The following is a 24,502-nucleotide window of genomic DNA, read 5'->3' on the forward strand; positions in this document are numbered from 1 at the left end:
CTGCAAATCATGTTGCTGAGAGCATCTTGTCCTTCTGTGCACATTTATAATAGCTTCTTCTTTGCTTTAAAACTTTCTTATGATGTCAAATGTTAAACACCCGAAGGTCGGCGGATGTGTGACGCACTCTCACGTAGCCATTGTTCAAATGACCTATTGTCAGTCATGGTCAATCTTATTTCAAGTTACCAGTACCTGCTTTTCCCTTCCATATTGGTTTGAATCAAATACCAGGCAGTTTCATCTGTAGACATTTCAGTGTATAGCTATAAAAATGAAGAAAACAAATAGAGTATCATGGTCAGGCCTCCATTATCAATAATTCGTCTATACCAGTGAATTTCGGTGTTCAAATTTCTTCTTGTCTCATAATTTTTTTAATAGTTTTTTTGAGTCATGGTGACCTTGTTACACCCATGCTAAACAGTCAAGTAGTATAAAAGGGTATGATCAGTGAAAAATAAATCTCCTTCCTATCCCAGGCCCTTTATTGTCCTGCCCAGAGGCAATAACAGTGATCCGTCCTGGGTTTGTCTTTCCAGAGATGAGCACTGCTTGAGTAAGCTGCGCACACACACCTACACGTTTAACAACCAATAGCGGCTCTATCCCCTGTTCTGTATATTACTTTCCTCCCACCTATCTATGTACCTTAGACATCATTTTATTGTACTTCGCGTGTAGACCTGCATCCTTCTTTTAAAGAGCTGCATTGTATTCCTTTGAACTGATAATACCAAGGTTTATCTAACCAGGCCCCCACTGATGGATATTGAATTGCTTCCCATTTTTATTTTTACACCAGAGCTGTCAATAACATCCTTGTGAAATCCACATTTAGACTGGAAGGTTGTCTGGCAGCTCATGGGGCTCCTCTCGGCTGGGTGTGGACCCAGAGATCTCGTCGTGCAAGCTTCCGGGGCGCTGGGAGGACTAGCACCTTCTTCCATCCTCCCCCATCTGTTGCAGGAAAACCCTTCCTGAGCGCCAGCATCCGTCAGAGTTCCGACAGTGTGTCAGGCACACATGGGTCTTCACCTTCATTGTCTCGTTTGATTTTGAAGACAAGCCTGTGAGTCGAGTGGGATTAGCATCCTCTTTAATAAACATGGCAGTTGAGATGCAGAAGGGTTCAGGCCCCGCTGGACTTCTCATTATATTCCACCACGGTGCTGGGCCCCCAGCCCATCGGCTTTCTTCTGCCCCGGGTCCCTTGCTTCCTCCCTCTGTGGGGCCTTTGCTCCTGCTGTCCCCTCTGCCTGGAATAAGGCTCTGGGCCCAGGTAACTCACCCCTCAGTATCTACCCATCACCTCCTCAGGAAACCCGACCAGGTCAGATTTTCCGTGTTGAATGTGATGTTTATATGTATCTCTCCCTTCTTCTCTTGCTGTGATTTTACATTTATCTCTCACTAATCAGTATCTCCATGAGGTGCCCCTCCTTGAGGGCAAGTTCCATGTCTCTTTCTGCTCCCTTTGAATCCCATTGATTCACATAGTAGGTGCTCAATAAATATAAGTTGACTTATTGAGTGAATGAGGGAATGTCACAGGTAGTAAGTGGTGGAGTCCAGATTTTCCCTGGGCCCCTCTGACATGAAAGCCCATCTTCTCTCCTCCTGCCAGGCTCCCTCTTGCTTCCAGTCTGATTGCCCTTCAAGGCAGTGACATCCCTTTACCCAGAGGCAGCTCGAACCGTCATCAGATCCTTTCCTGCGGGCAGGTTGTGATGGCCAGAAGTGAGGAGGGAGTAAAGCGGTCCTGAAGGCTGTTGGGAAGAGCCGGCCATTTGGGCATTGGCCCCAAGGGGACATCTTGACCTTGTTGTTACTGCCTCAGGCCCGCTCCAGTCATCTGCCCAGAGCCAGACAGACGGGGCAGAGGAGGGAGGCAGCCGCAAACTCAGCTTCAGTTCTGGAGCCCACGAGAGGCCTCTCTTGTGGGAGGCTGCCCTACCCCTTCGTTTCCACTTTCTGCTGACCCCGGACTAGACTTCCTCCCAGACCGCTGGAGTATTTGAGGACCTCACGGTCAGGACCGGGTCTGCCCTATTCAGAAACCCCGGTTTCCTCTTCCATCAAGTGGAGAATAACGTGGCACTAGCCGCTTGGGCGGCTCCACGAGATGCTGCCGGTAAAGGTGCTTGGTGGCGGGCACGTGGTAGAGGCCCCGTTTTCATCTCTGAGTCCCCAGTGCCCAGCACCCTGCCTGGCACATCGTAGCTGCTCCGTAAATGTTTGCTAAGTGAGAACTTCATTTTCATAGAGCAGAGGATGACTCCATGCACCAAATAATAAATTTTTTAAAAGATAGGTGCAGGGACACAGTTTCTTCTCAGTGGTGTCTTTTCATGATCTTATAGACTTTTAAGAAGTCACTTATTTTAAGGAGAAGGGTTAAATCCTTATTTTAAGGATTAAGGGTTGAATTTTTTCCTTTTCTCTTTCTGAATGTAAGTATTTTTAGGACTCTCTCCTCATTATTCCCCCACCATCCCCCCCGCCCCCGGTTAAGATGTGAATGAATGCTGTAGTTTTGTTTTGTTTTGTTTTTTCTTTTTTACCTTTTAGCAGGATTTGATTACAGCCCTGAAAGTTCTCTGGGAGAACAGCTCCTATTTTGAATAATAAATGGAGACAGAGAAATAGAACCTTGTAAGATGGCGGGATGTAGAGGTCAATTACGGTCACAGCACAGGGAAAGCTGAAGGCAAAACAACTCGTTAAGTGCAAGTTTGTTCCCACAGGGGAAGCAAACTTGGTCTCACTTTATGTAATTGAAGTTGGATTCCTCTCTTTCCTGCCCCTTCTGTGGGTCTCTATTTCTTTGTCCCAAGTACCCTTTAAGTGGGTCACCTCCATTTAAGCAGAAAAGACGCCCTGCCTGGTGTAGCTTGAGGTCTGTAGAATCGCTTCCCTGATTCAAAGCACCAGCCCTGTTGGTTTGTCCTCCTGTCACCAGTCTCTCACCTGTCCCCTCCCTTGTCTGTTTGGTGAGGGCCATGTACTATGTGCTTGGTGTTGGCGTGCATTTTTATCCTTTCCCCTCAGAACAACCCTGTATAGTATATAATGGACCTAATAAGGTCCATTTTTCAGCTTAGCAAACCGAGGCACAGAGAGGTCTCAGGATTCACCGTGAGGCACACAGCTCCACAGTTGCACCAGATTGCAGATCCAGGACCATCTCATTCTTTAACACCATGCTGTTTACTCTTCTGTTTTGTTTCCTTTTTCATTTCAAGCAAAATTTAGTGTCTGTTGTGCTCCAAGCACAACCCTCCTGGGGATTTGAAAGATTCAGATCCCTCTTTGGTGAAGCTCTCGCACATTCCACTCCCTGACTGCATCGCCCCCTTCCTTGTCTCCCCATCTCGCTTTGTACATCAAAGTTGGTTGGGTTTGTTTTTTTTTTTTCTTAACCTACTGATCATTTAATCTTGATATCAGACGGGCTCTTTGGAAATTTGGAATCTGGAGAAGGCAGAGTTTCGTAAGAGTAGAATAATGTTTCAAAGGGTGCAGGCAGGTGGTGCGTATAAAAAAGGAGGGGGTGCTGTGATAAACCATCTTGAAAAAGGACGGTCAGTAGGCTTCTTTGCTGTAACACTTTCTGCCAGGTTGCCTCATGGCTGTCCATGAAGGGGAGCTCCGGCATTTGTAGGCATTACTTCCCCAAGGACCATCTTTTCTAAGATATTTTTCAAGGGATGCATTTAGGAAAGTTAGGGCCGAGTTATGTGTCATGTTCGTTACCCCACACACCAGCTGCAGGGAGATCCTGGCAGCGCGGGGTTGTCCCATGAACCTGCCCTGGCCTGGGATTCACAGGGCCCGGAGGGGAGGAGGTGGCATTGCCTGGCCGTGGGGTGCACTGGGCCTGCCCCTGCTCTACCGGGGCTGAGTGGCCGGCCAGGCGTTCAGTCTTGGGTCCCACTGGCCTTCCACTGACTCCCCAGCTGGCCGGGGTCTCAGTCATCTGAACCCCAGGCACTTTGGGCCTCCTCCACACTGGCTCCCAGACAGCGGACTGCGCGGTTCTCTTGGATTCTCTGTGCTCTCTTTTGCTGTCTCTGTTTTTTAATCTCTTTGTTTCTTCTTCTGTCTCTTTGTGTCTCTCTCTCCCTGCTCCTCTTTGTTTCTCACTCTCTGCTCCTTTCTTTCTTGGTCTGCCTCTGCCTGTCTTTCCCTCTCTCTCTCTTTCACCTCCTGTGTGCGTGTTGGTTTCTCTGCCTCTGTCTGTCTGTCTCTCCCCGGTTCTGAGTCTGTCTCTGCCACTGTCTCAAGCTCTGTCTCTCCCCTCCCCCTTCCCTTCCCATTGTCTCTAGTTTCATAGACGTTTACATTGCTCTGTGGCATGATGACGATGCTGTTCGTTGCAATTGCCTTGAAAAACTGCAAATCCTTTCCGTTTCGGGTTCCCTGAAGTGGCTTACAGTAGAATCAGCTTCCACGAAAGTCTTTGCAGACTCTCCCTTCTTGCTTGCACCCCTCCTGAGCTCCTGCCTGGCCCTTAATCTGTTTCAGTGGCACTTTGTGCCCCAGCATCTGTCACTCTGTATTACCACTTTGTGTTGAATTTTCTTTTTTTAATCTGTGGATAGATGGCCGCCCTGTGACAGGGGCTGTGTTCATTTTCCTCTTCTCAGAGGCTGGTACACAGTCACTCAGGGAGCAGTCGCTGTCTGAGTCGGGCCACGCACCTGCAGTATCTATGGAAACACTGTTAACCACAGTAGCTGATCATCCAGAAAGGTGCTGTCCTGGAGGCTGCTGGATGCCAGAGACTTCCCGTTAATCCTCGCTGCAAGCTGCATGGTGTTTCCATGGGCCACCTTCCCTCCGTTATAGAAATGACTGAGCTGGTGGGAGAGAAAGACGAGGAATTTAAAACTCAGGGGTGAGACAGATGGACAAAGCTCATCCCAAATTTTGTAATAAGGTCTACTTTGAAATAAAATGCTTCCTGGGACTTTCTTGGTATCTTTAAAACCTTCCGAGGGAGGGATCTCATTTGAGGGCTGATGCTATTTAAGTCCAGAGCTTAAAAGAAATATATTTTTCAGCTGGGTGGCACTTGCCGAATGTCTAATGATCAAGCACCAAATTGTCTGCGGTCCCACAGCAGCTCTAAACAGCGCATTCCAAATTATAAGAGGCTTTTTAATTCGGCACTTGGACATCCGTGTTCTAATCGTCTACCGTCTTGAAGGAGATTATTTTTAAAAGTGCCATTTAAGAGAGGCTGCTAAAAATATGTCTCACATAGAGGCTTAAGTCAGAAATATTAGTTTTTGTCACAGAATCATCCGGAAAGATGCTTGCAGAACCCACTTTAAAGCGCTCAGTGCCAGAGAATAAAAGCCCCTCTTTGAGCCCAGTCACCCTTTTCTGTCGATGGACAAATTGCCCGCCTGATCACACGTCCCTTGGCATTAATGCTGGACTCACAGGTCTGTCTGCCCCCATGTGCCCAGGTCTTGCCCCTGGTTTATGCCTGGTTCACTCATGGCTGTGGGTAGTTGGGTTCCTTTGGGGAGCCCTGAGGGGCTACAGTTTAGCATTTGGGTAGACAGAGCCTGGCTACCCAAGGCTTACGGGTGTGGAACTTTGAAATTACATTTCCAGTAAGATCAGAGTTTTGTGTCAATTGGCAAATGCAGCGCGTGCAAGCTTTGCCACAAGGCTGATCCCTTACTGATGCAAGTAGGAAGCACTGGCAAGGTACAGAGTCATCAAGACATGTGCACATTGGGCTCCTAATGACTTCAGCTGTGGGTTCAGGGAGGCATTTGCTGCCTGTCTGTCACTCGTGTTTTGTGAGGCTGTTTTGACACAGAGTGTGGGGCATGCTACAGGGTTGTGGAGGACATGGGCTCCGCCCCTGAGAAGGTTGAGAGCAGAATATGTTTTGCCTGACTTGCGTCTCTCTGGTTTGACTGCATTGTGACTTGGCGTGGAGACAGGTAACTCAGAGACCTTTCCTGCCGCTGACTCAGAAGAGATAGAAGCCAGGTTTACAAAGCAACTCTTGCCCCCGATTTGGCCTGCTTGCTCACGTGGCCACGTGATCACTCGGCTTAAGTTCGCTGCTCACGGCCCCACCAGCAGGAAGAATGACAGGCAGCGACAGTCAAGGAGCTCTTGGGTCTCCCAGGCCCTGTGCTCCCCTTCTGTTAACCCCTCCGTCCGTCCTGACAGGAGCTCGCTCTTTCTTCTTTTGTTTTCATCTGACCCAGGAACTCGGAGTTGGATGAACTGAAATCCTGAGCTCATGACCCACACTGACTATAGGTGCAAACAAGGCCTGCTCTTCTGTATTTAATATGGTAGCCCTGATCTCACTCTTTGCCTCTGTGGAAGCTGCTCCCAGACTCTACCCTCACCGCTCCTGCGGGTTCAACCTCAAGACTTTAGGTTGCTTGGCTCCTAACCTCTGTGTATTTTATTGGCATGTAGGTGTCTCAATCTTATGTTGTTAGCCTGGAAAAGCTGTTCTTGAGGCTCAAGCAGCCATGTGGCCTGGGCTTGGACCTCTGTCCCATGCTGTCAGACTGTGGTGCTGTCCTTGACTCATGTCATTTTTGTCATCCTCAAAATGTAGACTCTCCAGCCTCTTCCATCCTGTCTCCACTGTGCCTTGTCACTCCTACTGACTAAGACATGTCCATCTAAATCCTAATTTAATTGATTCTATTTCTGCTAAATTAACACACACTGTATTTCCAAGGATACGTAATAACCACGTGATTATACTTGTATAAACCCTCTAAATATATTATATGTGCTTATTTCTTAATAAATATCTTTCTCCACAATAACAGAGTTCCCGTCTGATTAGTCCTCCTCCCCCACCAATTGCTTGTGACTCACATTTTTTTTTTTTTTAAAGATTTCTTCCTATTTTTTATAATATTAAAAAGAAAAAAAGGCCCATCTCTTCTTCTTTCTCTCCTGGTCCATCATTAACTTGGGGCTGCCAAAGTGGAGAGTGGCATCTGGGCATCAGAGGGATCTTACAGTTTGTTCTGGAAGCGTTCCCAATCTCCTTGAAGTGGATTTATGTAATCTTCCAGCGGAAATAAATGCTGTTTTTACTGTGTGTGTCATGGAGGTTGATTCCCTGGTCAGCTGGTTTGTGGGATCCAGAGCCGATTGTGCCTAGATCTGTTGTTGTCTTCTTTTCTGGGAAACCAAGCCAAACCATTGGCTGCCTGTTCTTTTGAAAATGACCTCTTCCTGAGGGGACGGGTACCATCTTGGAATTGCCTGTGGGGTCCCTGAGCCTTCCTGCCCATTGGGTCTGCAGAGCTGCTGCTCTTGTTTCTGAGGAAAAGGATTTTGCTGACCAGGGTTCAAGTTGTGTTCTCCCAGATACACAAAACCTCTGGGCCTTATCCACACCGAAGTGGGTGGCCGTGTTTTGAGATGTGATGGATGTTGCCAACCAGGTGTTTGAGATCTGACTTTGACAAGGCTTTTGATAAAGTCAGAAAAACCTTGTGTCCACTCAGATTTTTTTTTTTTTTTTTTTCTGTCCCAGAGTGTCATGGCCTTTGCCAGCATGAGAGCATGTGCCTCCAATGAGAATCACCTGCTTCCCCTGTTACAGCGAGACTCACAGCCAGCTGTGGCTCCCGGTGCCTCCGTACATGCAGATCTTTTTTTGGCTTTTTTTTTTCTATTGAAGTAGAGTTGATTTACAGTGTTGTGTTAGTTTCAGGTGTACAGCAGTGTGATTCAGTTGTATATATTCTTTTTCAGATTCTTTTCCATTGTAGGTTATTACAAGGTATTGAGTATAGTTCCCTGTGCTATGTAGTAGGTCCTTGTTGCTTATCTATTTTATATATAGTATTAGCCTTGTTTTAGAAAGAATCTGGCAGATGCTGTAGCAGGACCTGACTCTGGCCTTGTCCTCGCCTCTCGCTCTTGGACCATGGAATCCTGCCCCTCACTTTTGCTCGTGCCCTTCTACTTGCATTGCCTTGCTTCTCTGCCTTTTGTCTTTCAGAAGACATGCTTAAAATTTTTTTTTATTAAATTACACAAATAATATAAGAATCTATTTTTGAAAGAAATTAAGTACTATACAACTGCAGAGAGTATAAAATACAAGTGTCCCTCTCCCAGAGATCCTTACTCTAAGAGTTTGGGTATGTGTTGCTTTCTCCTTTCTTCCCACCCTTCCAGATCTTCCCCACCCTTCAAAATCCAGCTCATTCTAAAGCCCTCAGTGGCCTGGTCAGTACTGAGTTGTTTCTATTTTTAACTTCTTCTGAATTCCTGTAATCCTTTTCCCCCTCCGAACCACCCATTTTGTCTACTTTTCTTATGTTGTCCTTTGTTTACTTATTAATGAATTTGTTCTGTTGACTTATACCCAGTTGATTTTTTTCTGCCACTGGACAGAAGTTTGTTGTCCAGTGGAGGACACACAGAGACATGTTACCACGTAATTGCAGTGGAGTATGAGGAGGGTCTGGCAGAGGGCAGGCTCTTGATACGTATTTGTTGAATGACTGAAGTAACAAACAAATAAGAGAATTATGTAGAATCAGGTGTAATGGTGGCACAGTGTTGGGTTAATTAACTGCTGGGGTTGTCCTGGAAGGCTTCAGAGAGGAGAGGTTTGACTTGGGTTTTGAAGGATGAGTAGAACTTGGTCGGGAAGATGGGCCTATCAGGCGGGGGGGACTGGTGGTGTAAATCAGTGTGGTGCATTCATGGATATTATCATCCACTAGTTTCATGGGTGTATCTTTTGGCTTCTCCATCAGATAATGAAGTCCTTAAATGTGGGAGTGACATTTACACTCTTACCTTCAATGGGTAACATTTATTAAGCACTTTTTATATACCAAATCTTTCCCCAAGTGTTTTACATGTAGTAGCAAGCCCATGAAGTAGATATTACTGATTCCATTTTAGAGATAAGGAAACTAAGGCACAAGTAAGATAGATAATGTCCCCAAGTCCTTAGGACTAGTAAGCGTGGAGCTGGTAGGTCTTACTTTTTGAGTCTTCATGTCCGCATCCCTAAATGGGGTGATGCCCACAAGAGAGAGTTGTATGAGGTTTGAATTAAATGAGATAATACGTCTAAATCATCCAAAGTCGGGGCCAAATATCAGCTTATCATAACCTTGAATAAAGTAGCACCTCCACCCCCTGCTTTATTTTTCTTCATGGCATTTATCACTGCTTGGCATAGAGCTGTTGATTTGCTGTCTCCCTTTGTCTGTTGTATATTTGACTGTGTCCCTAGTACCTGGTAAAGAGTATTAAATATTTGTGGCATAAATGAATGAATATTAGTTCTCACTTCCCACCATAGCACCCTGACTATGGATGCTCAGAAAATACTTGATGGGGCTTCCCTGGTGGCTCAGTGGTTAAGAATCCGCCTGCCAGTGCAGGGGACACGGGTTCGAGCCCTGGTCTGGGAAGATCCCACATGCCGTGGAGCAACTAAGCCCGTGTGCCACAACTACTGAGCCTGCACTCTAGAGCCTGCGAGCCACAACTACTGAGCCCACGTGCCACAGCTACTGAAGCCCACACGTCTAGAGCCCGTGCTCCACAACAAGAGAAGCCACCACAATGAGGTGCCCGCGCACCGCAACAAAGAGTAGCCCCCGCTCGCCGCAACAAGAGAAAGCCCGTGTGCAGCAATGAAGACCCAACACAGCCAAAAATAAATAAATAAAATTATTTAAAAAAAAAAAAAGAAAGAAAATACTTGATGAATTTGACTGAAGCGAAACATTCTATGCCAGTTCCCTACACCAACAAGGGACCATGGATTTATATGTAACGAGATGATCAACATTGCTGTTTTCATTTTTTATTTGCTGTCATGTTCAGGGAACTATCATATGTCTCCCACCCCGATTTCCGTGATGTCTCAGTTTAAGTGTTTCCAATTTGAGTATGAAATTATCCATCAGTCACAGAGAGAATTTGTGTTGTCCTAACCGGGGAAACTGTTGATGGAAGAGCAAGGGCTGGCTGGAGGAGGCTTGCCCCCTCTGCCCCGGGCCCCCATCTGGAATATCACTTCTCCCCCTGGACAGCGGTCCGATCTTGCGCATCCCCGGGATCCAGGATGATACCATGTTTATCTATTCACTGCATACACAGTAGCATGCTCCATGTGTCGGGGGCTGACCTGGGCACCAGTGATGCAGAGAACGGACTGTTCCCTGGGCCCTCCTAGTCAGCAGTGTGGTGGAGGAGACACTCACGTGAGCTGAGCTGAGCTGATGGCATCCAGGCCCTCGCCAGAGCCCGTAAGGTACAAGTATCTATTCTGGGGTATCTAGACCCCAGCTCAGCAGAAGGAGAAGCTCTGCAGTGGGGTCGGGGCCCCCCCCTCATTGCCTCGGGTGATTCTAACGCAGATGGTGCTGAGAACCACTGACACCTAGAATTTAATAGAGTTTTGGTTTCATTGGATTCAGTTTGCCTTCTCTATATAGCAGGTGTAGTTGGTTTTCTATTTGCTAGAGTGATTTCCTTTTGAGTAAATTTTATAACTAAGAAAGGTGAGTTGATTTAAAAAATAACTAATAAACAATAGTGCAGGTAGTATGCAAATGTGGCAAACATCACGACGGTGCCTTGTGATTGGCTGATATGTGGGAAGTACTCCTCTTTGTTTTATCACAGGATCAAAGTTTTAGGCCCCCTTATTTTGGTTCCCATAGCATCACTGGGACGGATTGGGCAGTATGCCAACGATTCACGAAGGGGTAACACAGAAACAGTGAACAAAACTCATCATTATACTTGTTTAGGGACTCTGCTAGTTGTCTATTTCTGCATAACAAATTGTCCCAGAACGTAGAGGCAGAAACAACATTTTGAAATAGCAACATTTACGATCTTATGGTTTCAGGAATCCATGTGGTTTAGTTGGTTCTTTCTCTGGGTCCGGGCCACAGACATCTCAGGCCTGATGGGGGAAGGGTCTGTTTCCATACTCACCCGTGTGCTTGTTGGCAGGACTCAGTTTCTCAGGGGCTCTTAGACTGAGGGCCTTAGTTCCTCCCGGGCTGTTGGCTGGAGGCCGTTTCTCACCACCCTGGTTCGTCATAGCCACTTGCTTCATCGAAGTGAGCGAGCCAGGAAAACATGAGAGAGACCAGCAAGATGGAAGTCTCAGTCTTTTATAACCTAACCTCAGAACTGGTTTCCCATCACTTCTGCCTTCATCTGTTGGTTAGAAGTGAGTCAGTAGGGCCCACCCACCCTCAGGGAAAGGGATGACACAGGGCACCCATGCCAGGACGGGGGCCACCGGGCTGTATGTTAGGAGGCTGCCTAGCATGGGACTACGTTGAAGACACCCACTAATCCACATCCCTGTCACCTTGAGGGGCACCCATGGGAGAGCGTTCTTGCAGGTCCTAACGCCAGGAGAAGCTGTGCTTCCTCTCAGCATTCACTGTTTGTTTTTGTTTGTTTGTTTGTTTTTTTGTGGACACAGTGAATCTTGTAACTAGTGTTGTTTCACTCTTTGGTCAAGAGGCATTTGAGTCAAAATTACTGTTGCTTTTTGATTATAGAGAAATGATTGTATAGAAATTTATGATCTGGAAATTCTGTGGCAGGACTTTCTGCATACTGACATTCTCTGGTCTGGTCTTCCATAGTAGTTCTGTTTTATTTCTTTCGTTGCTCTCCTCCATTCTTTTTGTATTATTATACTGAATTGTATATATTCTTACATGTCTCTACTTTCACATGTCTTGGGGTTCGGGGAACTTGGTATTTGTCAGTTTTGCTGTTTCAGGGTGGACTCTTGGTTTCTGAGGTACAGAGGGACCAACACCTCCGTTTTCCTAGTGCCCGGGGTTTCCAACCAAGAGTGTGTGGGCAAGGCTGGCAGTGAAAGCCCTGAGTCACCTGGTTGCAGGGCGGGGGTGGGTCACAACTCCTCAGAACTTGAGCGACAATGGCCAAGTCTGTGTCCTCCAGGCCTACACGTGCCTCTCTGCTTCGGTAACAGCATGGTTTGGCACAAGGCCCTTCACCTCTTTGAGCCTCAGTTTTCCCATCTATAAAATGGGGTGTGGTATAGTAGTCAGGGTGGGCTGGGTTATGCTGCAGTAACAAAGAACTCCAAAATGCCACTATAGAAAACAATGGTTTCTGTCTCATCCGTGCTGCATGTCCTTCACCGGTTTGCTGGCCCTCCGCTGCATCCTGTCATCATTCTCACACCCAGACCCAGGCTGTGGTAGGGGGACGAAACAGCCTGGCCGAGCACACACTCTCTCTTCCACCTGGGTATGAGACACATCACTTTTCTCTTATTTCATTGTCAAAGCAAGTCCCCTGGACGCAGGTCATTGCAGGTGAGTGAGGACATGCAGTCCTACCAGGCACCTAGAAAGAGCAGAGTTATTTGTGGCTGGCCCTGGTGACTTCCAGAGGTGGCAGCTTACTTGCCTCCTAGGGTGGTGATGGGACCTCTGTCAGATAATCTCTGCAGAGCTTTTGGTGCCTGGCGCCTGGGAAGCACTCACTGAACCGTGATACTGGTGGTAGTTACGGTGGCTCTGATGGCGATGCTCATTAGAGAAGTAAAGCTTGTCTAGGGGCCCACAGTTTGCAGACCTCCGTCTGATTGATGTATCCATTCAGTCCATGTGTGTGGAGTTTCTCAGTTTCCCGAGTTCCATGTACTATGCTTTGAACCGGAGATCAAAGACAAGATCGACATGGTCTGTGTCCTGAAGTAGCTCCAGTCTCTCCTTGGCAGCAGGGATTGAAGGCTTTCCTTTGGGTTTTTCTTTTGAGGGCTTGACCTTCCCAGGAAAACATATGGAATCAAATAAATGCCAGACCTGGAAGGGATCATCGTTTCTGTATCAGTTAGGATGCTTTCAGTGGCAGAAACAGAGGACCCAAGGCACAGCGGCATCAGCAGAGCAAGGAATTCGTTACATTAGGCAACTGAAAAGTTCAGAGCTGGATGAGCCATGGTCCCATCTTCTCAGTAATCAAGAGAAAGAACGGGACTGTCCACCACAGCCAGCAAAATCCCCAGGCTTCACTCTGATCGAACCAGCTTGAACCAGTCATGTGGCCACAAGGACAGGATACGCTGACTGATCTGTGTTATCTGGTGCTCACCCTTGGATCAAGGCTGGGTAGGGTTTGTTCCACACAGATCTCTTGGTGGGGTGGCTTCCCGGGAGGGGAGTGGGTGCCGGGCGGCAAACAGCCACAGTCCACCCCTTCATCCTGCCTTTTCCTGTCCTTGGGGAGGAGATGGAAGCTCAGAGCAGGGAAATGGCTTGCCTGCTGCCACTCAGCGTGTCAGAAACAGAGCAGGGACCAGGCTGTGGGTCTAGGACTGTATTCTTGCTGCTTTGACTCGGTTCCAAAAACATCTTCTTGGGAAGTCATCAATTTCGAAGGGGACTGGGGACACATCGCACTTTGGGAGATGTAATTATAAAACAGATGTTAAATTGCACTGTCCCTGGCATCTTTAATGGGCAGAACTTCATTATTTATTGCTTGTTGATAAAAGACAGATTGAAAATCAGACAGATTTCTCCCTGGCAGGACTGCTTGTCGTGTCTGATCTCTGCGGGGAGAGGTCTGGGGCTCTAACTGAGGGTGTTGGTGATGGGCTTCCTAAGTCAGCAGTGGCAGCAAGTGGCGGCTGCCCAGCCATGCTGAGGCCATTATTTAGGCTGGTTTTGGGAGGCACTGGTGTGTGTGTGCGGCAGGGCTGTTAACTTTGACATGTGAGTATTTCTGGAAGGTGCTGTTTTGGAGTTACTGCTGGTGTTCATCGCTGAACATCACACAGCAGCTTGTCTGGGCGCTGGTTCAGGAATGGGCCTTTTTAGTGCTCGAGGACAGGAGCTCAGCTTTAAGAATTCTTTCTCCCTTTCTGCCATCAAGGCCATCACCTTTTACTCTCGCACAGTGGAACCCCTAAGGCTGACCAGCTGCCCGAGCTGTTCTGTGGAACCGATTGACTCATCCATCCTCCCACCCATCTGGTGTTTCCGAGAGCCGATAGCACAGTGGATTGGGTTGGGTGAGTGAATGTAGGAAATAGTTTGCACCTGTAGTCAGCATGTTCCTCACAGAAGATCATGTCTTCCAGCCATTTCCTACCCCCGGCCTCTGACATGACCTTCCTTGCCTGTGAGTAACACCCTGACCCGACCTTATTCATGACTTCAGGAGATGCTTGCTGAGTGCCTTCTCTGTACGCAGCCCTGGGATCCAGTACACCAGACTCTATCTGCATTATTTCACTTAATCCATAATAAGCCTAGCAGGGAAGTATTACTTGCCTGCTTTATACCTGAGGAGAGTGAGGCTTGGAGAGGTCGGGGGCCTTGGTTGGGATGGCACAGTAAGCGTGCAAGCCTAGACCTGTCAAATCCCAAAGCCGTGTTCTTTCACTGCATGTTACAGCCCATTGTGGACTCTCCACCCCACACCTGAGTCCACTCCTGGCTCTGGCACTTACAGCCCTGTGCCCTTGAGCAGGTTAAGTCAACTCTCTGAGTGTCTGTTTCCTCATCTATAAAATGAGCATGATAATAGTATCAACCCCTCAGGGTAATGACGCATTTAAAATGTATAACCCAGGGCCTGGCACCGAGCACGAGATCAATAAATGTAACAAGTCACCACAAGCTTGGTGGCTTAAAACAATACACATTTATTCTCTCATGGCTGTGGAGGCCAGAAGTCTGAAATCAAAGTGTGGACACCAGCAGGGCCAGGTATGATCTGGAGATTCCAGGGGAAGAGCCTTCCTGCCTCTTCTAGCTTCTAGCGGGCCTGAGCATTCCTTGGCTTGTGGCCACATCATTCCAATCTCTGCCTCTGTCTTCACATGGCCTTCTCCTGCTTCTCTCTGTGTGTCTCTTCTGAGGACACTTGTCATTGGGTTTTAGGGCCCACCCGGATAATCCAGGATGATCTCATCTCGAGATCTTTAACCTAGTTACATCTGCAAAATTGTTTTTCCAAATAAAGTCACATTTACCGGTTCTGGGCCTTAAGATATGGACATACCACTTGGGGGGCCACCGTTCAAGTCATTACAGCTGCTATTATTTTAAAAAAATGTTTTGGAAGGCACATGTATTACATGAATACATTCTGAATGTAAATATTCAGACATTATGTTAAAATCTCTTTGTCAGTCACCCTCAGGTCCATTCCCCTCCCCAGAGACCACCGTCCTGGTGAGTTTGGTGCTTATCCTTCCAGACCTTTCTGTTAGGATAGAAAGATAGATGTCATCACGGATTATTACCCTGTTGCCAGGCCCCATGATAGGTCCTGGGTGTCCGAGGTGAGTGAAAGCACAGCCTGGTGCCCGGTCAGCTTGCAGGTGTCTAGGGAAGTAGGGAGTAAACCAGTGATCTCCATGCACGTGGGAGGGGCCATAACAGCCACACGTACAAAGTGCCGTGGGTACACCACGGGGCAGCCTTCAGCTCTCTTTATAAAAGAGGAACGTCAGGTTCTAAAGGCTTTGCTGAGTGGAGGCACCTCAGCCTTGTAGGGTTTGAAAGATGCCAACCTTGAAAGGCACAAGTCTGGGGAATTGGGTGAGGAAGGAACCTGGAGTGGACATGGCCGGTGGCAGGAGTGAATCCAGAGCTCCTGGAGGCTGTGCCTGGGGATTGTCCTACTCGGGGAACTGGAGGTTTTCTCCAGGGTGGTGGGTTTCAAGCTGTGTCCCACGGGGCTCCAGGCCTCTGAGAAGAGGACACAGGGGCTGGGGTGGGTGGGAGGAGGGCAGAGCCCTGGGCTCTCACCCAGCTTGGCCCCAGCAGCCCCTCTCCCTGGTGAGTGACGTGCATGGGAGCTGAGCCCAGTGGCCTGTGATCCCCTCCCAGCATGGTCTCCAGCTGCCCCAAGCCTCAGGAGCAAACATGCAAACAGAGGAAAAGCCATGTGCTTTGGCTGACTGCCGTGTTGACAAATGGTGCTAATAGGTCTAGATGGACAAAAAAGACAAGATGAGATGCCTCTGGGTGACTTTTCAAAGTCACCTTTCTGGGTTTTCTCATGTAGCGGACACAGATGGTATCCATTGTGCTGGGAAGTGAGGCAGCCAGATGGACCGTGTCCTCCAGGACTGACCTGAGCCACTGTGGGTGTGGTGAGTGAGAGGCGCTCAGACCTTCCAGAAGCGTAAGATCCGCCTCCACGCCCAGCCCAGTGTACTTGGCCTTACGAGGACTCCCGCTGGGCCTTCGCGTGCTGGGCTGCTCGGGGTGATGCAGCCATGGCTGCACTTGGAGCCCCGGCTCCCGGGCTCTCTTCCCTCTACTTGACATCAACTGTCTCACTTCTTTGTCAGGACAACCCTGCGAGGGAAGTGGAATTGCTGTATTTATTCTGCAGAGAAGGAAACAGGCACAGAGCGGTCAGGCCACTTGCCAGGCTCACAGCACTGGAAAGAGGGCCCCCAGGCGCTGGGCTCTGGCGTCCGTGCCCTGCGCCCGTGCTGCTGTGCTCTCCACCGCGTCCCCCAACCCGCGGCCGCCAGGGTGATGCCCTGCAGAGCAGCAGGGCGCTGCCGCTAACGCTGGGCCTCTTGGCAAAACGTCAATCGATAAAAGTGGCTTGCTTACCCAAAATATCGAAATCTTGAAAGTACAGGGAAGGGAAAACCCCCAGATGCGTTTTCAGCCTGGGCCATATTCACAGACATGTGGAAATACAAGCTCAGTCTTAATAAGAGGGGAGTTGAAGGGTAAGAAATAAAATAGGAAGCTTTCTGTTCCAGCAGAGCGGACAGATCCAATAAAAGAGAGTAGCATCTACGTTTCTGTTGCTGACGTGTAGAAACCAAGTTGGCCGTTCAGTTTTCGGTGCCTTAGCACTGGCTGGGAGGGGCACTGGACTACATCATTTCTCTTTGCTCCTTGTGGCACAGCTGGGTGGGGCTAGAAATGCTGGGCTGAGGAGAACGCGGACAGCCTGCTCGAGTGCCCGTTCTTGCTGGTGGGGCCGGTGCTGCTCTGCTCGGAGCAGCTGGTGGGCGGCCCTGTGCTGCCCCAGAGACAGATCAGGAGACATGGTGAATTCTCAGTAGTGGGAAATGGGTTCTGATTAAAAAAAACATCCGAGCTGAAGGCAAGGTCGCTAAAGTCTGGAGCTGGCCCGAGTTCCCCTTCTTGTTTTGTCCTCTTCCCGCAGGGAGGTGACAGGGAAGGTAAGAAATGGCAGCTGAGGACGATGTACTGTAACGGCACAGGCAGCGTGCTGGGCAGCTTATAAACAGGACGCTGCAGAGGTTGGGGTGAGTGAGTGCTGGCCCCGCTTTACAGAAGAGGAAACTGGGGCATACATTTCACGGTTAGTAACCGGCAAAGCCCGGATCTCCCTGACCTTTAGACACCAGCCCCTCCCTGCGTGTTTCCCGAGGACCTGGGCAGCCAAAGGGAATCACTAAAGAACTTCCTGAGAAACTCACCCCTCCAACCCACCTCACGCACCTGAAGCAGCCTCTAGGGTGTGGCTCTCTTATTTGGAAGGGGTAGAAATTAAATCTGCAGAAAGAACCCTGGGAGGAAACATTCCAGAGTCGTTTTGCTTTTATCTGCAAGTCAGCAGTGCCTGCTTATCTGCTGATGTAATCATCACACTTGTAATGGCAGAAATACAGTCCAGACGTGTCAGTAGCCGCAGGGAGCGCAGGTGTATACATGCTCTGACTGCCCGAGTGTCTTCATTTCCCGTTACAAGGAACAGATTCCTTCCCTCAGGGATTAGCCTGGATTCTCGTTTTGCACCCTTGTTTCTTTGGGGGGAGGCGGCATGTGTAGTAAAAAGAGCACAGCTCGGATTTCAGCCAAATTTGGGTTTGAATTCTTGCTGTGTCCATGGGCACATCGCAGAGCCTCTCTGAGCCTCTTGTAGAACATGGGACACGAAATCCTCATATTAAAAGGTCGCTGTGGGGATGATGTAAATGAATGTAAATAAGGACCTGGATCCTTAAATGTCATTTCGTATCCCTCCCCCTCCATCCAGATCTGGGGCCTCTCTTTACGCTCAAGTACTGAAAGTCGTTTCACGAAGCTGTGAAGCTCAAACATTTGTTCCTCCCCGCCGAGAAGAAGGAAGTGTTTCCTTGAAATTACTGATGATTTTTCTACATCTGTTCAACCATCAACGACAGCAGAAGTTGGCAAACTTTTTCTGTAAATGGCCAGAGAGTAAATATTTTAGGTGCTGTGGGTTGTCCTGTCTCTGTCACACGGACTGAACTTTGGGGATAGAGTGTGACAGCAGCCATAGGTGATACACACATGTCATACCAGCGTCACTGTGTTCCAGTGAAAATTTATTTACAAACTCAGGCTGGATTTGGCCTGTGGGCCATAGTTTGCCAACTGTTGATTTTGATTCTGGGGAGGTACTGGGTTTGGGGACCAGGAATATAAAAATGAATGAGCCCCCGCCCTGGAGGGTTTCCCCCAGCAGCACGCCTGCCTGTGCGAGCTCATGAGGGCTGTTCTGTTTGCAGGAAGACAGCATTTGGGGTAACAGGCCTGGAGGGGGCCTTCTGTTGTCCTTCCGGCCTAGTGTCTCCAGCGCATCAACCCAGATAGACTCAGATCTGCTCCTGTCTGCAGTAGTGAGCTCCGCAGACCTGCCGCTTAAACCTCCTTGATACATCTTAATGCTGTTAAATGCTGCTCGGTGGTCCCTGGCTAATTTCTAAGTGACAGTTTCAGTTGTGTTTGCTGTGTATTTAAGGAAATCCTACATTCACTCTCCACTTACACTGCAATCCTGGTGAGAGCAGTTTTGGATTCTAGAGTTTGCACAACTCTGCTTCTCCTTGGCATCTTCTGGTTGCTCTGTGCTTCCATTTCTCTGGCTGTTCAATGGGAGTTAAAGGTGAAATGAGGCAGTTTGTTGAGTGTTTTCTAAACTTTTTGCTTCTTAAGTAAATCATGCTTGTGTACCCTTTTCTTTAAAAGGAGCTCTGCCTTGGAAACTCATTATGAGAAATGGGTCAAAGCATAATAGAAGCTGCTCTTTTTTTTTTGGCTGCATGGCATGCAGGATCTTAGTTCCCCAACCAGGGATTGAACCTGCGCCCCCTGCAGTGGAAGTGCAGAGTCTTAACCACTGGGCAGCCGGGGAAGTCCCTAGAAGCTGCTCTTGCTGAAGAAGGGCATTGGGGGAGGGAAGGCTCTGGCCACTAAGCCCTTGCAGCACCTACTAGAAACTTTGGAGATCTGTCAGGAGCAGGCATGACCCCCGCTGTGGTGCGGGGCCATAGAAACCTGCAGTGGGGGGACCCAGCCACTCCTCAGCCCTGGGTGTCCTCAGGTGTAGCAGGAGAGGGTTTAGATGAGTCGAATGCTCTCAGCTCCTTCTTAAGAAGCCTAAGTCTTTCGCTAGAGATTGGCTGAGAATTAATGACTGAAGAATAGCTTTCTATTAGTAATTACTTAATTAGTAATTAAGCCTAGAGAAACTGGAGACCCTTGTGGATTTGTACTTTCTTTACAGGTGAGGCTTAAAAAAATCTGTTGCTGAAAAGGCAATGGGCAGACGTTGGCAAATTATCTGGTGTGCCAAGTTGAGATGGCATCTGCATGTGTGTGTGTGCGTATGGGGGTGTGTGTGCGTATGGGGGTGTGTGTATGGGTGTGTGTGTGTGTATGGGTGTGTGTGTGTGCATATGGGGGGGTGTGTGTGTGAATAGGGGTGTGTGTGTGTATGGGGGTGTGCGTGTATGGGTGTGTGTGTGCATGTGTGTGTGTATATTGGTGTGTGTGTGTATGGGTGTGTGTGTGTATGGGTGTGTGCATATGGGTGTATGCGTATGGATGGGTATGTGCATACGGGTGTGTGTGCGTATGGGGGTGTGTGTATGGGGGTGTGTGTGCGTATGGGTGTGTGTGTGTATGGGGGGTGTGCGTGCATGGGTGTGTGTGTGCGTGTGTGTGTATATTGGTGTGTGTGTATGGGTGTGTGTGTGTATGGGTGTGTGTGTGTATGGGTGTGTGTGTGTATGGGTGTGTGCATATGGATGGGTATGTGCATACGGGTGTGTGTGCGTATGGGTGTGTGTGCACGTATGGGTGTGTGTGCGCGTATGGGTGTGGGTGTGTGTGCGTATGGATGTGTGCATATAGGTGTGTGTGCGCGTATGGGTGTGGGTGTGTGTGCGTATGGATGTGTGCATATAGGTGTGTGTGTATGGGGGTGTGTGTGCATATGGCTGTGTGTGTGCATGTGCATGTGGATGTGTGTTTGTCCATATGAGTGTGTGTGTGTATGGGTGTGTGCATATGGCTGTGTGTGTGCATGTGCATGTGGATGTGTGTCTGTCCGTAGGAGTGTGTGTGTGTATGGGTGTGCGTGTTCGCTCAGCAGCCTCCTGGCTGTTCCCTCTTGCCTGCTGCCCAGAGTGACTTTTCAAACGGGGACTTGCCCAGTCTCTCCGTTGCTTAAATCCTTTTGGAGGCTTCCCTCTACCTGAGCAAAGACCAGAGCCACGCCGTCCTCCCTCAGGCCTCAGCTCCAGCGCTGGTCCCTCCAAACCTCTTTCCCGAATCGCCTTCCCAGACACCTTAGTTATCTTGATTCTTCTCCATGGACTTTTCACACTGTAATTGTGCTATCAGTTACTTCAAGACTGTCTCCCTGGATGGATTGTGTGCTCCATGGGCCCCAGGCCTTCATCTCCCCTGCTCCCTGCTGCCTCTCTGGTACCCAGAGTGTCTGGCCCGTAAGAGGAACCTAGTACGGATTTGCAGACTAAATGAGTAACAGTGTGTGCATCTGTGTTGGAGCAGCTGGCCCTTCACGCGTGCGTGGGGACTGCTGGGCCCCAAACGCCTGTCCTGTCCAACATCCTTGAACTCTGCCCCTGAACGATGAGAGTAACTGCCACTTAGCAAGCCCTTTGTACGTATGTTGTCCATGCATCTTAATTGCTTGGAAAGAAACTAGATGTCCATTCTTAGTAAATTAGATAATTTTCTCACGCCCCCCCCTTCTCATCCCTGCCCTCCTCCAACCATCCCGTCCCTCATCTGTCTATTTGTTCATCTGTACATCTATCCATCCATTGGGAACATGCTCTGAGCAATCAGTATGTGCCTGATACCATCTGGGGTTCTGAGAATACTGTTCCCAAGGCCCTCAAGAGTCTTTCTGTGAAAAGCAGACACATCAAAAACTAATTCACAGAAGTGTGCTAGCCTGCCTTTATGCAAGCTTCCAGGGCTACTCAGAGGATTGAATTAAAGACTCTTTAAAGATCTTATTTGCCAGTTCGTTACTCCCAGTAGAGAGTCTCGGGCCTCAGCTGATGCCTCTAATTGTATATTTGTAAAACAAAGAACAAATTAACAGATAAACACACAACCAACCCTGAAAGTGGTCCAGACCTGGCAGCAGCCTCCCTGAGGGGAGGAAAGCCCAGGCCTGCTTTGTGTTCAAAGCAGCAGCCCTGAGCCTGTTTGTCCTCTGGCCCAGCGACCAAGCTGGAGACAGAGCCATGCATTTCACATGTTGTTCCTTCTTAAAAAGTGAGAAGAGAAAGCAAGGTGTTGGTGGGATGGGAAATAGTTGTCGTTTCTGGCAGTGCAAAGTGAGAGCTAATTGCTGAAGAAAAGGCTATGTGAAAAGAGGGATGTGTGAGAAAGTGACTGGAAAACATAAATTATGGGTGTTTTTTCATGATTGGGACAAAGATTTGCTGTCCTGTATTGTCTGCCTTTTTGCCTTGTCTTTTGAGCAGTGAATCCGAGAGCCCTGTAATTAGAAGACAAGGAATATGGTTCTCTTCCTTTGGTTCCTCTTATCTCCAAACGAACTCATCCTTCTCATGCATGATGATTTCGAATTTGCTCCAGAGCAGTTTAAAACTTGATTGACACTTCCTTGGAAATGGAGCTTCCCTCATCGTTCACTTGTTTCCTCAGTCACAAGTGCTCAGTCAGTGCCCACAACATGCCAGGGCCTGTGTGAATGACCTTTCGTGGAAGCTGCTGTCCCCACGCTCGCAGGGAGGGACCAATACAGAGTGTGGAATAATTGCAGCCTGAGCACCGGGAATGGTAGAGGGTGGCAGTGTGGAAGCTGCTTATTTCCGGTGATCAGGGAAGGTATCTCATAGGAGGTCATCTTTTAGCTGAATCTGAAAAGATGTGAAAAGAGCCAGCCGTACAAAGAGGCTGGGGGAAGAAAGGAGGGAAGCATGACTTGCGATAATACATCCTTCACAGTATTTATTTGAGGATTAATAATGTGCGAATACATTGGCGCATAGTAGATGCTCAATGCACATTGGCCCCCCTCTGCCCGCCATCTTTGTTGCTTTCTCGCAGGGCCTTCAGAGAGCCATGTGACTTCTTTCATGATCAGTGGAGGCTGACTTGTGTACCCAGAGATGGAAAAGGATTCTGATTGTGGGTCTCGCCTGTCCCTCCACATCCTTGTGTATGCAGCGCCTGGGGTGTTTGCTACAGAAAGACCCAGAAATCCTGGCTGCTCTGTTTCTCCAGCCATGGGCTCTGCCTTTCTCTGCACTCACATACTGACCCCCGAACCCCCAGACCGCAGGCCAGATGATGAGCCGCCTTCTCTGCAGGGCCAGGGAGAAGCAAATGAGGACAACCAGACTTACTTGTGCTCCATGTTGGAGGGAATCAGAAAGAACCCTCCATGCAGAGATGTGTCCTCCAAGACTCCCCAGGGCTTCAGGGAGGCACGAGGGATGTTTGTGGCCAGTATCAATGGAAAGTTGATTTTTCTTACAAAATCTCTACCCCACAAGTCTTTCACTGCCAGAATATGAAGTCAAATCAGCTTTCTGGATGCTTACTGTAAACCCCAGATGCTATCTAGCTCCAATCTGGGTAGACAGAATGAAAAGAGGGCATGTTAAGATGTTTAATAAGTTTGGCCATCAATTATCATCCTGCAGTTGCTGTAGAGCCTGGCCTGATTTTTAAGATCTATTCCACTGAGGTCAGAAAGTTCATGGACTCTTTTTCCAGCCAGCCTCCCTGAACTCAGGCAGACACACAAATGTCTCCTGACTTGCTGATGCCAATAATGCCAGTAATCAGAAGAAAAACTCCTGGGGGCTTCCCTGGTGGTACAGTGGTTAAGAATCTGCCTGCCAGTGCAAGGGAAACGGGTTTGAGCCCTCGTCCAGAAAGATACCACATGCCGCGGAGCAGCTAAGCCTGTGAGCCACAACTACTGAGCCTGCGCTCTAGAGCCCGTGAGCCACAACTGCTGAGCCCACGTGCCACAACTACTGAAGCCCGTGTGCCTAGAGCCCGTGCTCTGCAACAAGAGAAGCCACTGCAATGAGAAGCCTGCGCACCACAATGAAGAGTAGCCCCTGCTCGCTGCAACTAGAGAAAAGCCCGCACACAGCAACAAAGACCCAGACCCAGAGTGCCAAAAATAAAATTAAATAAATAAATTAATTAATTAATTAATTAAAATTTTTAAAAAAGGGAAAAAAAAATTTTAAAAAGGAAAAATTTTTTTAAAAAAGAAGAAAAACTCCTGAGTTGGGAGGATTTAACAACTCCCAGGTACTTAACATCCATTGTCCAAGAGGGTCCCCCTACAAATAAGCATCCCTAAAGGGAAATTTATCTGTCAGGAAGATACTTTCTTTTAAAAATTGATTGTTTTCAAGAAGCTCTCTGTTCATATCATTGTAGAGTGACATCTGTCCTTAAAAACCTCACCTTATCTTTTGCTTCTGGTCACCCTTCCCCTCAGCCTTGTGGGGCAGACAGTCAGAACCTTGCTTCTTGTGAACGAGGTTCCCTGGGTCCAAGCTCTGTTCACATCCCGTTTGAGACGAGGCTGCATTTAAAGGCAGTGTAATGAGGCCACTGGTGCCTTCACAGTCTGTGGGTCCTTCCTCCGACCTGCTTACCTGATCCTCACATTGTGCCGAAGAACCTTCCCCAGGCTCAGGTGCTGAGGGAAAGCTCAGAGAAGAGAGGTGGAGAGCCACCCTGCAGCCCCGCCAGAGAAGGCACTGGGTTCCATGTGGAAGCGCTGAGGGGAGACTGGTGTCTGGAAGGGGGCGCTTCAGAGCCAGCCTTAGCCCTCGTTCATCCCCCGTGAACAGAAGACCTGAAGGCACAGCCTCTCCCATCCTGCGGGGGAGGATTGGAAAGACTATTTTACTCACTTTACGCAGTAATGCGTAATGTATTATGTATATAATTATGTAGGTGTATATTATGTATGTATATATACACAATATAATGTGTATCTGTTAGTGTTTACACGATTAATGCATCTTCATTGTAGAAAGTACAGGAAAGTTCAGATCCATGCTACAGATCCACCTGACCGCCCTCTCTCTGATACCCCACTGTCTTTCGGATCTCTTTCATCCTAATATTGATCCACAGTCATTATGAGTTATATTTAAGACTCGCACTAGGCATTTGCAGTCTGTAGCAGCTTTTTTCTTTTTTCTTCTTAA

The 24,502-nt window shown here is 48.4% G+C and overlaps 1 protein-coding gene across 16 annotated transcripts in view; it reads left to right on the plus strand.

Annotated features, from left to right (window-relative positions):
* SNX29 (sorting nexin 29) overlaps window positions 1-24,502 on the plus strand; it is a 566,403-nt gene that overhangs the window by 347,550 nt on the left and 194,351 nt on the right. The window lies entirely within an intron of this gene.

Source organism: Balaenoptera physalus (assembly GCF_965194825.1).
Source record: "Balaenoptera physalus genome assembly, chromosome: 16".
Taxonomy (NCBI): domain Eukaryota; kingdom Metazoa; phylum Chordata; class Mammalia; order Artiodactyla; family Balaenopteridae; genus Balaenoptera; species Balaenoptera physalus.